Source organism: Mirounga leonina, unplaced genomic scaffold (genome assembly GCF_011800145.1).
Source record: "Mirounga leonina isolate KUSES-001 unplaced genomic scaffold, KU_Mleo_1.0 Mir_129, whole genome shotgun sequence".
NCBI lineage: Eukaryota > Metazoa > Chordata > Mammalia > Carnivora > Phocidae > Mirounga > Mirounga leonina.
The window spans coordinates 14,400,508-14,411,525 of NW_023270323.1; positions in this window are offsets into that span (position 1 = coordinate 14,400,508).

An 11,018-nucleotide genomic window follows, 5' to 3' on the forward strand; every position below is an offset into this window, starting at 1 on the left:
TACGCTGTCTCTATGCAGTTTACTGCCACAATCTTCAAATTGTCTATAAATGAGAGAGACATTTCACCTTTTCACCTAAACAGAGCTAAATTCAACTGCTCCTTCTCTTCTCTCTGTTCTGTCTTTGTCAACAATACTGTGAGAGACAACAGACGGTTAGAAGTGATCGTACAAAAAAAGAATTAACGACAATTCAGAGGGACTGGATTATGTAAACGTCAAATGAAATTTTACAGTGACTGTAAATGAAATTGATTTGCCAAGAGGAGAAAATGTAATTCAATACATTATAACCACCTGTTAATGTTTACTTTTAATCTACCTTTAGTTCTTGTTTTCGTTGAGAAACTTTTGGCTGCAAGTAGCAGAAAACTGTGATTCAAATGGCTTAAACCATTAGCACATTTATAATCCTACATAACAAGAAGTTCAAGTAGGGAGGGCTCAGGATGTCACCAAGGAATCAGGTCCTTTGCATCTCCCTGCTCTGTCACATTTAGTGTTGGCTTCATTCTAAGCTGGTGGCATGATGTCTGGAGTTATTCCATGGATTCATGCAGACCCGGCAGCAGCTAGAGAAAGATGAGCAACTTTTTCTGCCTCTCCTTCATAGACTTGAAGAACCCTTTCTCAGAGGTTCTCTCAGCAAACCTCTCCTCAAGTTTCCTCATGTCTTACTGGTCAGGAATGGGTCACATGGCCACTCTCCCCAGTCACTACCAACACCAATGAGATCCGTATAATTGTCTCCTCCTAATCTTTTGGAATGGAGAGGGTGCTGGCAAGTCTATGGCACTGACCACTATAGTTTTGTGTTTTTACCAGTGACAGAAGGTATTATTTTCTCCTGTATCTTAATTTTTAGAAATATAATTCTCTTTATATTTATGCCTGCTATGAATATTGTCTCAATTAAACTTAGGTACATTTATAAGGAGCTAAAGACAGAACCTAGAGTTTGGATGCTTCAATACCCCTAAATTTTATATATAAGTAGTTTTTATATTTTCACATTTAAAATAAAGTAATTTTTATAACCTCAATATTGCATGATTATTCTTTTAATAAAACTTAAGCCTGAAAAAAAAAACACAAAACCTTAAGCCTGCAGATCCCTACATTTAGAAGCCTTATTTTCCTTCAGCACTAACACCTGCTACCTTTATCTGTCCTTGCCACCTCCCCCACTGGAGAAGAGTTGACCTTGAAGAAAAGAGATCATCAGGTACAAACACAATTTCCTCCTTCATCATGTAGGTTTAATCATGATCAAAGTCCTGTCCTGTCTGTTTTTCTTTTCCCTGTCCCCTCTGCCACTTAATAAATTTAAAGCCTAATTTCTCATTGTATTATTATAATAATCTCTTAACTGTTCTCCCTGACTTTGCTTAAAATTCTTAAATGGCTCTCCATCTCTTACAGTCACAATAAGGTGCTCCATAACCTGGCACCTGCCTCTTTCTTCAGCTTCAACTCTTACTCTTGCGAAGAATTCTGTTCTCCTGGGCACCTGGGTGGCTCAGTCGTTAAGCGTCTGCCTTTGGCTCAGGTCATGATCCCAGGGTCCTGGTATCAAGCCCCGCATCAGGCTCCCTGCTCAGCGGGGACCCTCTACCCTTGCTCCTCCCCCCAGCTCATGCTCTCTCTCTCTCTGTCAAATAAATAAATTCTTTAAAAAAAAAAGTATTCTGTTCTGCCACCCACACACTGGTTGGGGGTCTGAACCTACAGCCCCCTGTACCTTTGGTGATGCTCCTGTTCTCCACACAGACTGATGTTAAGTCTCCTGGGCGCCTGGGTGGCTCAGTTGGTTAAGCGACTGCCTTCAGCTCAGGTCATGGTCCCGGAGTCCCGGGATCGAGTCCCACGTCGGGCTCCAAGCTCAGCAGGGAGCCTGCTTCTCCCTCTGACCCTCTCTCCTCTCATGCTGTTTCTCTCTCTCAAATAAATAAATAAATAAAATCTTTAAAAAAAAAATGTCTCCTCTCTTGGTGGCAAACTTCCACATTTATTAAGACCTTCCCAAGCACCAGTTCCCACAATTCCCCTATCCTTTAAGTAGCTTTAGTCCCATTACTCTGTTCCTTTAGCAGTTGTACATTTACTATGGCACTTATGGTGCATTTTAATTGTATCCATATATCTTTTTTTAAAAGATTTTATTTATTTATTTGACAGAGAGAGAGAGGGAACACAAGCAGGGGGAACAGCAGAGGGAGAGGGAGAAGCAGGCTTCCCGCAGAGCAAGGAGCCCGATGCGGGCTCGATTCCAGGACCCCAGGATCATGACCTGAGCCGAAGGCAGACGCTTAACCGACTGAGCCACCCAGGCGCCCCTCCATATATCTTTCCAACTTGACTCCAGGCTCATAAGAAAGAGGTACAATATCTTAAATCATCTTTGTATTCCCCGTGCTTCACATATAATAGTCTGTCACACAGCAGCACTCAGATGTTTCCTTAATGACAGCAAAGAACACATTTGAAACTAGCTTAGATATTTTGATTTTTAATATACAGAAAAAGTTAATGATATTTCAACCTGAGAAGGTATTGTCTATTACCTTTGAAGAGTCTTTTAAAAATTATCACTAATGAGCTCTTACTAATGGCAGATGGTTATGTGAAAAACAGGGGGCGTGGTTGTATGAAGAAAGGAATGCTCTTAGTTATACATTAATGAATATTTTTTAAAATATTTATTTATTCATTTTGGAGGGGCAGAAGGAGAGAATCCTGAAGCCAACTCCCCACTGAGCATGGAGCCCCACGCAGGGCTCCATCCCAGGACCCTGAGATCACGACCTGAGCCGAAATCAAGGGCCGGCCACTTAACCGACTGGGCCACCCAGGCACCCCTATATTAATGAATATTAACTGAGTTAATATTAAGGTTTTAAATTTCCTTAGAGAAAGCTCTTGCCCACACCCTTCCACTGGTATTTAATTCATCAAATACATTTATTTCCTACAACTTACCATATTGGTTCCAATTTATTTTGTCTTTTATTTTGGCCCTGTGGGTCATTTCATCTCCCTGGTATTGGGAAATGCCGGGTCCTGTTGTGAAGCTCGTGTATTCAGGGCTTGTCTGTTAGTAATGGCACTCATTTTGCTTTCCTTTTTTTTTTTTTTTTTTTTTAACTCTGATGTGTCTCATCAGGCTGTTGAATCACCTCACGATTGGTAAATCTTTTAATTATCCTTCTAACCAGAATTTTAATTGCCAATGAAATTAATGTAAACACCCATCTGTCTTATCTGACAGCACAATACAAAATCAAAGCAGGAGTGTTTAAAAATAAATAACAGAATGAATAACTAGTTTCAACTGTAAATATCTTTAATGATCTTTTAGAAAACGTTACTGATGATGTGTAGACCAGCTCATGCAGTGTATGCCTTAGAAAAACATAATAGCAATAATAATAATTCCCATACCTGCTCCATGTCTGGGTCAGAGATTTGGGGTTTTTGTCAAGGATAAGATACTCGGTCTTGTCCTTTTCCAATTTTACTCCATTCTCAATTTTACCTACATGGGTTGGAAAACCCTGGAGAAATTTAGATACTTAAAAATTTAACAGCGTTTTTAAAAAACCTTTTCTATTATTGTCATTATTATTATTACAAGATTAAATGCCTATTAAATGCTATAGATTTTTATGACACCTTTGATTTAAATCAAATTTGTTCTTTGTTTTCACACTTTTGATGACAGCCCACCAGTTTTTGAACTGGTTTTTAGGTTATTTTTTTTTTCGGGGATAGGTTACTTTGTTAAATCCAACTTACTTATTTAGATTCCCACAGACCTTTCAAAGGACAACAAGGCTAGTTTGTCCTGTTCTTTTTTTGGCACTCCAGACTTAATAAAGCAATTTGCATATTTAGCATTTATTTCTAAACACAACTTAAAAACTCTTATACATCTAATAATCACACACAAACTTAGTAAAGCAAGTTCCCTAAATATTTTTTTTTTTAAGTTCCCTAAACATTTAAACATCTTAAGGAGCGATCGGTTGGTTAAGTGGCTCCCTTCAGCTCAGGACATGATCCCGGAGTCCAGGATCGAGCCCCCCCCAGTGGGGCTTCCAGCTCAGCAGGGAGTCTGCTACTCCCTCTGCTCCTTACCCTGCTCATGCTCTCTTTCTTTCACTCTCTCTTTCAGATAAGTGAATAACATCTTAAAAAAATATCTAAAATCTAAAAAAAATCTTTAAAGAATCTTAAAAAAATAAACATCTCAAAAAAACCCAAAATGATAATAAAATCTATATAACTACATCTCATACAAAAATATCATTTCTCTATGCCAAAGTTACAAATTTACTCTGCTGGCCACAGTTAACAGAATTACCTATTCAGATCCACCATACCAAGTAAGGCAATAATCAGGTTTTTAGAGTCTAGAAACAGGATACAGAACCACTACTGTGTTGGGTTCAATCTCTTCTCATGGTTAGGTGTCAGATGCTGGGATTGTCCAAAGAAAGTCTGCAACAGGGACTTGGGGACAGGTAGTTTTCAGAAAGAGATTTCAGGAAGCAGGGGTGAGAGATCAAGGAGAGTGGAGTGGAAGAGAGAAAATTAAGGTTTGTTGCTGAGTTTACTGCAGTATGCAATGAGTGCACAGTTCCACTGGTACGACTGGGAAGCATATGGGATTTTTCTCTTATTTATTTATTCATTATTTTTATTACTTTTTAAAAATGTTATTTGTCAGAGAGAGAGAGAGCACACAAGCAGGGGGAACAGCAGAGGCAGAGGGAGAAGCAGGCTCCCTGCTGAGCAGGGAGCGCGATGCGGGGCTCCATCCCAGGACCCTGGGATCATGACCCGAGCTGAAGGCAGCTGCTTAACCGACTGAGCCACCCAGGCGCCCCAGAATTTTTCTTTTATTATTCTCAGATTTCTCAGCAGCTATCATTTTATAGTTACTTAATTGTCAATTACAATTTCTATAAAGAACATCAACTTCAAATTAAATTGTTTTAATGCCTGAAGCAATTATAGTTAATGATTCTACTATTTAAGCTTGAAAGACACTTTCACACTTTTAGTTTTTTTTTCAAGGGTGAATGGGTTCCTTTTATTTAGGGTTAGATAGGGAAGCCTTGTCATGGGCTGTAGAGGCGGGGATAAGGTTGCACATGCACCTTAAGTAAACATGCTTACTATACTTGCACATACACTGTATGTTATGTAAATGAGGCTGAGTCTCCTTAGGTGGTCATCAGTCATTCTAGAGGTCACTTCTTTGTCTGTCTGTAGAGATGCAAGTCAGAAGTTAAGCTCAAACTGGTCTGGGCGGGGTGGAGGTCTTGCCTGAGCAGTCAGATCCCTCCAGGGGCGATTTCGCTTTCCATTTGCCTGAGTTAAGCTCTACTTTCCAGCTTATCTCTTAAGGAAAAATGTGGGACAAAGGTCCATGAGTAGAAGCAGTTGGGCAGGTCTAGCTGGTGACAGTTTTGTCTAACAGTGACATATCACAGTAAGGACCAAAAAAAAAAAAAAAAAAAGATTCATGATGGAAGGCTTGCTGAAAACTCACAACTACGAGATTTCTTTCTGTCCCTCTCCACTGTGGTGTCTAAATGTGGTGTCTCTCCCCATCAGATGGGGGCGGTGATCCCGTGGCAGCTTGGCAGCTTGGTAGCTTGGCAGCATGGTGCAGGCAGTGAAAAGAATTCACCTGGGTGGCTCAGTCAGTTAAGCATCTCCCCCCGGCCCAGGTCATGATCCCAGGGTCCTGGGATCGAGTCCCGCATTGGGCTCCCTGCTCAGCGGGGAGCCTGCATCTCCCCCTGCCTGCCGCTCCTCCTGGTTGTGCTCGCTCTCTTTTTTTTAATCATCATTTCACTGTGAAGTAACAGAGGCTTTAATGCTCCTTTGAAGTCAAAAGAGATGTTTTCCACAGCAGGTGCTCCCCATTTATATGAACTTAACATGTTTCTGCCCTGCTTTTGTATTCACTTTGTTGTGACATTTTGTTTGGTTCAGGTGTATGAAGAAAATCTGGTTTCACACAAGACAGTCCTCCAGAGGCTCTACATGCACATTTTCATGGTAGAACTTCACTTTAGATTGATCAGGTGGGGACAGAATGGTTTGGGATCTCACAAGCAGCAGTTATAAGTAATTCTCCCTTGGATAATTAGTATCTTTGTTACAGGATTTCTTCTTTAGTGCCTGTGGTTCTTGATCACGCTGCTTGGTAGAATGAAGAGGTAGACCTAAGGAAGAATGGTGGGCAACAAAGCGAGGTTTATGGAGTGATAGTGAAGCTTATAGTACAAAGCTCCCCCAAAGAGGGAGGGGACCTGAGATGGTTTCCATTGGAGTTTCTTTTTTTTTTTTTTTTAAAGATTTTATTTATTTGACAGAGAAAGACACAGCGAGAGAGGGGAACACAAGCAGGGGAAGTGGGAGAGGGAGAAGCAGGCTCCCAAGGAGCAGGGAGCCCAATGCGGGACTCGATCCCAGAACCCTGGAATCATGACTTGAGCCAAAGGCAGACGCTTCACGACTGAGCCACCCAGGCGCCCCTCCATTGGAGTTTCTAAGTCTAGGTGTTTTTACCGGCTTGTTGGTGGGCTGTTTTAATCTGATTAACCCTCCTTGAGCCTGTCACCCAACTGGGTTTTTGTCATCTACCTATCACATGGGAAAGGGTGGAGGGCTCCTTTCAAGGTGGTGTAAAATGCTTTTAAGGGTGGTTTCCTCTTAGGGTGGGGGCCCCCTTGTCCTTGCCTGGCTTTCTTTCAACTATCCATCATCATCTTCAGAGAGAAATTTTTTTTTTAGATTTTATTTATTTGACAGAGAGAGAGAGCACAAGCAGGGGGAGCGGGAGAGGGAGATCAGCAGGGAGCCCGATGCAGATGCAGGGCTCGATCCCAGGACCCTGGGCTGAAGGCAGATGCTTAACCATCTGAGCCACCCAGGCGCCCTTCAGAGAGAAATTTTTGAGTCTTACCTTGAATAGTATACACTTGGTTGCCAAATTGAGATAGACTACTAATGATCTTATTCTTAAATATATATACTTTATTCAGAGGTCAGCGGACTATTGCCTATGGGCCATAATACTTTATTAAAACACAGCAGTATTCATTCATTTTGAAGCAGGAGAGCTAGGTTCTTGTCTCATGAAGTTGAAGAATGAATCTTGCGGACAACGGAGAGTGAGTAAAAGAGATAGAAGTTTATTAAGTGAAGATACAGAAAAAGCTCTCAAGAGCGAGAGGGGTCCCAACAGGGTTGCCCCACTTTTGCAACTTTAACATCCCATGTGGGGAGTCAAATTATTTTTTAATTTTTTTTAAGACTTTATTTATTTGAGCAGGAGAGAGGGGAAGTGCAGAGGGAGAGGGAGAAGCCAACTCCCCGCTGAGCAGCAAGCCCAACCTGGGACTCTATCCCAGGACCCTGGGATCATGATCTGAGCCGAAGGCAGATTCTTAACTGACTGAGCCACCTTGGTGCCCCAAATGATTTTTTTTAATCTAAAATACCTTCTTTAGGACTCACCCCCCAAATCAGAGGAAACAGCAGAGAAGTAAAAATTGTTCTAAGGATCAAATATTTTGATGAGTACAGAAGTACTTAAAATATGTAAATCTATTGAAGGATACACTTACATTAGCCTTCTCTTATCCACAGGAGGTAGTTGCCGAGACCCCCAGTGGATGCCTAAAACCACAGGTAGTACCAAGCCCTAAATATGCTATGTTTTTTCCATGCACACATACTATGATAAAGTTTAGTTTATAACTGATAAAGAGTTAAGAATAATAACTAATAATAAAATAGAACAATTATAACAATATACTATAATAAAAATTATGTGAATGTGGTCTCCCTCTCTCTCTCAAAGTATCTTATTGTACTGTACTCACCCTTCTTCTTATGAGATGATAAAATGCCTGCATGATGAGATGAAGTGAAGTAAATTATGTAGGCATTGTGATGTAGCATTAGGTTCCTATTGACCTCTGTTGATATATCAGAAGGAAGATCATCTGCTTCTGGATGATGACTGACCTCGGGTAAGTGAAACCATGGAAAGTGAAAGCATGGAGGCGGGGTTGGGGTGGGGTGGGGTGGGGCGGAAGGATTACCACAAGTGAAATGTTCTGGTTGACTCATCATTTGAACAAATATTTGTGGAGTGAATGCATTTATTCACCATCTACTAGGTACTATGCTCCTGTATCAGGCAGGATTCTCTAGAGAAATAAAACCAGGAGATTCTATAGGAGAATTTATATATAAATATAAATATATAGATATGATTTATTTTAAGACATTGGCTCACATAGGTAGGGAGGCTGACAAGTCCAACATCTGCAGAGTAGACCAGCAAGCTAGAGACCTAGGAAAGAGCCCCAGGAGACTCAGGGAGGCTGGAGATGAAGTTCAATAACCAATGGCCAATGATTTAATCAATAGTGCCTATACAATGAAGCCTTGATAAAAACTCTTGAACAACAAGATTCAGAGTGCTTCCTGGTTGTTGAACATGTTGATGTGGCAGGGCGATGGTTTACTCTGACTCCACAGGGACCCGTCTGTGTTTTGGACCCTTCTGAACCTCGCCCTATGTACCTCTTCATCTGGCTGTTAACTTGTATCTTTTACGATAAACTGCAATCATAAATGTAGTGCTTCCTTGAGTTCTGGGACTCATTCTAGATCATTATCAAATCTGAGGGAGGATCACAGGAATGCCTAAATCTGTAATCCATACGGCAGAAGTGCAGTTAGACTGGAGACTCCATTTGTTACTTGGCATCTGAGGTAGAGGTAGTCTTGGGGGACCGAGCTTAAGTCTTGGGGGACTTAACTTATGGGGTCTGCACTAACTCCGTCCAGTGAGTTACAGAATTGAATTGAATTGTAGGACACATAGGTGGTTTCAGAGAATAGGAGAACTGGAAATTGTTGGGGAAACAACACAGAACTTAACCTAGGAGCCTAGTTTGGGCTATAACCACGTGTCCCTTTCAGGGAGATAAAAAATTTTATTATCCTTCTGGATCAGAGCAATTCACTAAACAAATGGATATATCTGATCTTCTTGGTATATAAAAGATAAAATACTTCTAGGGGAAGTGAAGGCAAACATTCTCTATCGTTATACTATATACATCTCTATGCCAGGAGGTTAGTGCTTTTTATAGGAGCACCGAGAAATTCGGGAAGATCTATTTCCCTACTCTGCAGAACTCTGTATGTGCTTTTAGACTAGCACATCCTGCCTCCATCCCTCTCCTCTTCCTATCCTATCTTGGCTTAGTTACCTTGGACCTGAGCTTCAGATCTCAGACCACACATCACTTCTTCTGGAAGACTTTCTTGGCCTCACCACGCCAAGCTCAGCAAGATGTTCCCCCAGAGTGCTCCCACAGTGCCCTGGGTCTAGAGAACACAGCACTGTCACCTAGTATCGAACACTGTTTTCCCCTCTAGTCTGTGTGCTCCTTGACAATAGGACTTTCCCCCCTTGACATGCCCTATGCTAAGTACAGTGCTTTCATGAAACAAGAATTCAATACATATTTTGTTAAATTTTGTTAAATATCTAACTCTAAGGAGTTTACAATCAAAATGAGAACATAAAATTAGTATAATACAAAGGAAAATTACTTAAATTCTGTAAAACAGAAAAAAGCAAAGTTCTACTAGTGTTTAAGGAGAGAAAAATTGTATATAGTTGAAGGACTAGGTCTACAGCTCCAAATGCCACGGCAGTAGTAATGGAAAGTTACTGCTCTCTCATGTAACGTTCAGTGGTAGAGTGTAATCAAAGAAAATACTTAACTCAGAAACTCAACTTTCACCTTCATCCCTTCCCCCCCACCCCAATTCCCCCCACTCCTCACCCCAATCCAGCTCTAGGGCTCTTTCTCCAACAAACACAAAAACTGCTCTGATGACAGGTCTAATGATTGCTCTAAAGTAATGAGCCCACCAAGGAAGCTAGAAGCCTAGCTCCAGACAAGGGCACACTCTCATTGATGGTGACAATTGCAGATCATGTCTGGGAAGAGCACTTTTGCACCAAGCTGCAGAGGAAGGGCTGTCCGCTCTGAAAGATTCAGTTTTCTCTGTACCTCCCCGGACTTCCTTTCATCAGAGACAGGACAATGCACAGCATTCTCACTCCAAATTTAAATCTTCTAAAAATGATGAAAAGGAAAGGAAGGGGCACCTGGGTGGCTCAGTCAGTTAAGTGTCTGCCTTCAGCTCAGGTCATGATCCCAGGGCTCTCTGCTCAGTAGGGCGTCTGCTTCTCCCTCTCCCCCCCCCCCCCCCCCCGCTCACTCTCCCTTCCTCTCTTTCTCTGAAATAAATAAATAAAATCTTTAAAAATAAAAAGGAGGGGTGCCTGGGTGGCTCAGTTGGTTAAGCGACTGCCTTCGGCTCAGGTCATGATCCTGGAGTCCCGGGATCGAGTCCCGCATCGGGCTCCTTGCTCAGCGAGGAGTCTGCTTCTCCCTCTGACCCTCCCCGCTCTCATGTGCTCTCTGTCTCTCTCATTCTCTCTGTCTCAAATAAATAAATAAAATCTTTAAAAAAAAAAATTAAAAAAAATAAAAAGGAAAGGAAAAGGTGGGATTTTCCCCTCAACTCTACATAAATATACACTGAAAGGCTTCCAAGAAATATAACTAAGGATCACATGATATAGATATATTCCACTTTGGGCACAATCTAGATCCTTGATATGCTTTGATATACAGAAACCCATCTTTCCAAAGGCCAAGGCAATTATATAGCAAAATTTCCCAATGCCTTGATCCCTCCGTCTACAATCAGCGAACAAGCGGTGAGCTAGTTTTGTAGAATTATTAAGGACTGCCCCCTCCTCGCCACCACTGGAGAGTCAAGATAGCACAGAATCACTGGTTTTAAGGAAAAGAGCTTAAAGACTAACTCAATTCTCTAGAATACTACAATGCAGATGAGTGACTTACCTACGGTTACTAAGTGGTTAAATGGGATAATAC